Source organism: Triticum urartu, chromosome 4A (assembly GCF_056163025.1).
Source record: "Triticum urartu cultivar PI428250 chromosome 4A, HENAU_Tu73, whole genome shotgun sequence".
NCBI classification, from domain to species: Eukaryota; Viridiplantae; Streptophyta; class Magnoliopsida; order Poales; family Poaceae; genus Triticum; species Triticum urartu.
In genome coordinates this window covers 472,708,105-472,711,103 of record NC_141876.1, presented here as the reverse complement: position 1 = coordinate 472,711,103, position 2,999 = coordinate 472,708,105, and positions in this window count along the sequence as shown.

The window sequence follows — 2,999 nt, the reverse complement described above, 5'->3', positions numbered from 1 at the left end:
CTTGGGTTATATTTCACCAAAAGCCTTCCCTAAGGATGGTTGCTAAGTATGGTGCAAATAAATGATCCAAGTTCTTCTTTATCCTCCTGGTGAAATACGTTCTCGTCTCCTTGGTCATACCAATCTAATTCTTTTCCCGTGAGTGGCAGGTTGTCACCTCATAATTTGAGATGTATTCCACCAGACCATATCAAGGTTATTCTTTTCGTTGTTGGTTTTCCCAACAATTCCGTTCGACCCTTCTCTTCAAGATGCTTTCAAGCTCATTTGAGGTAGAAGATGGTGTTTTATTCTTCGTTCTTTTGTTTCCGACAGTCCAACTTCTATTCTTTTGTTCCGGAGGCATTGTGATATTGTTTCTTCAACCATCATCTCGTTTTAGCAAAGATCATGTTCTTTCATTTGCTTATCCATTTATCCGGAGAGTCGTGTCCTCTGCTCTAGTTCTTTTCATCTTATCAAGCCTTGCATCTCTTTTCAACCGGAGTGCTGCCCGAATTTGTTCTTACTTGTTCCTCTTTCTTAACAGAGTGCTTTCAACTTCGTTCATCTCCGTTGTATTATTCTCCCGGAGTGTCTTAACCTCTTCAAGGTTCGTGGTTTCACTCGTTTGTCAATGAAGCAACTTAGTTTTACCTCTTCTCTTTCTTTTCCGTTGTCCCTCCGGTGCCATTCTAGATCTCGGGACGAGATCCTCTCGTAGTGGTGGAGTGTTGTAACGCCCCGAGACCGATGTGCCAGGTGTCTTCCAGTTATTCGCTATTGTTGCCTTGTCATTGCTTGCGTGTCATGCATTGCATATCATGTCATCATGTGCATTTCATTTGCATACGTGTTTGTCTCTTGCATCCGAGCATTTTCCCCGTTGTCCGTTTTGCATTCCGGCGCTCCGTTCTCCTCCGGTGGTCATTTCTACCTTTCTTTCGTGTGTGGGGATTAAACATTTCCGGATTGGACCGAGACTTGCCAAGCGGCCTTGGTTTACTACCGCTAGACCGCCTGTCAAGTTTCGTGCCATTTGGACTTCGTTTGATACTCCAACGGTTAACCGAGGGACCGAAAAGGCCTCGTGTGTGTTGCAGCCCAACACCCCTCCATTTTGGCCCAAAACCCACCTAAACCCTCTCCATCATCTAGAGCGTTCGATCACGATCGCGTGGCCGCAAACCGCACCTCATTTGGACTCTCCTAGCTCCCTCTACCTATATATATGTGTGCCTCCCCGAATTTTTCGCGGATGAACCCTACCCTAACCTTCCCCGCCGCCACCGAACATTTCATCCCGCGCCGGCCGGACATGTCCGCTCGCCCGGCCACGTCACTCCGGCCTATCGGCGAGCGCCACGTCACCGCGCCACCGCCCAGGGCGAATCGGAGACCGCCAGCTGTCAGGTCGCCGCGCCTCCTCTCTCCCGCATCCGCCGCGGCCCGCCGAGGCCCGGGTCGGGCCCTCCCCAGCCCGCGCCCGAGCGCCACCCATGCCTACCCCGCCGCCGCGCCGGGCCTGTGCCTCATCGCCGCCCCGCCGCCAAGTCTTCCCGCCGGCGAGCTCGCCCACTCGCGCCGGTCTCCACCACCGCAAGGTGCCGCGCGCTGCCGCCTTGCACGCCGTGCGCCGCCGCCCGCCGTGTGCCGCGTCGTCCAACGCCACCGGCCGGAGCGCTCCTCCCTGCCGCCGCCGCGCCCGGATCCGGTGAGGTCCGGGCCGGATCTGCCCCTCGCCGACCTACTCCGCAGGCTCCCTCGCCGGAGAAAGCCTCCCTCGCCGGAGTTGACCTCGGGATGCGTGCCTTCGTTGACCTAGATCCAGATCTGGAGGGTATAAAATTCGTCTAAGTCCTGAAGTTTTCTAGATTCATATGCCTCTATTCATCGCATCGTAACTTTGCATCCATAGCTCCGATTCATGCATATAGCATATCAAAATGTTCGTCTCAGAGAGTACATCATTTCATCTCATTGCATCATTTTCATTTGAGTTCATCTTGGTGCCCGAAATGCTGTTAGAAGAGTGCTACTTGAGATATTTGTCAGATCTGCTGCTCCATTTAGATATTTGTCATTTTTGCCATGATTATTGTGTGCATGATATGCCTAGGTGCTCTACATGTGTTTTGTTATATGCTTGCCATCTATCCAGGGGTGCAACCCATGTATTTTTGTGATGTGTGTGGTGACTAGCACAAGCTTGCAAAGTGAGGCATTTGCTAATGCTGATTTCAGGGACTTAGCATTTCCACTAAGTCCTTGAGCTGTTTATTTCATAGGCCATATGTTCATGTTGTTTCCTAGTGATCCGTGCCTCTTTTGAGGATGATTAGTAAGGATGTTTTGTTAATATTGTAGTGCTCTATCCATCCATGTCTTTGTTTGCACTTATGGAGCACCCTAGCTTGAGTCAATCGAGCTCTACTTTTGCTATTTCGTGAATCTGGGCAGATTGTCTACTTGTTAGCGATTTTGCCGAGGATGTTGTAGTTGTTCCGTGCATGCTATGATGCTGTTCTTGCCATGTCTAGCTTGTATAATGTGTATTCTTGATGGGTGTATGCTTATCTTGTCATGACTTGCTCTGTAGTGAGTGCATCGAGCTTGTAAACATGCCTACTTGATATCTGTTTCAGCGTGCTCCAGTTTTCACTAAGTCTGTAACCTGATTATGCTTTTGCCATGTTCACATGCTTGCAATTGTATTTTATGATCCCTTTTGGCTCAAGGTCACTAAGGGACTTTTGTTAAGCTCTTTGAGGAGCTCCATGCCATGCTTTACTTTGCCATGTTCAGCTCCTGTAGCATATAGTTTTCATGCTCCAAAGTGTGCTATCTGATCTGAAATTCCAGACAAGTGTTAATTTCACTAAGTCTGAAATATGTTTACCAATTGCACTTTTGCCATGCTTGTTCGAACCTGTTAATGGATGAATTAGCCGTAGATCAGTGTTCATCTTTTGTTAAGCATCATGTATGGATTCCTTCCATGTATTTTCATGCCATGTTTG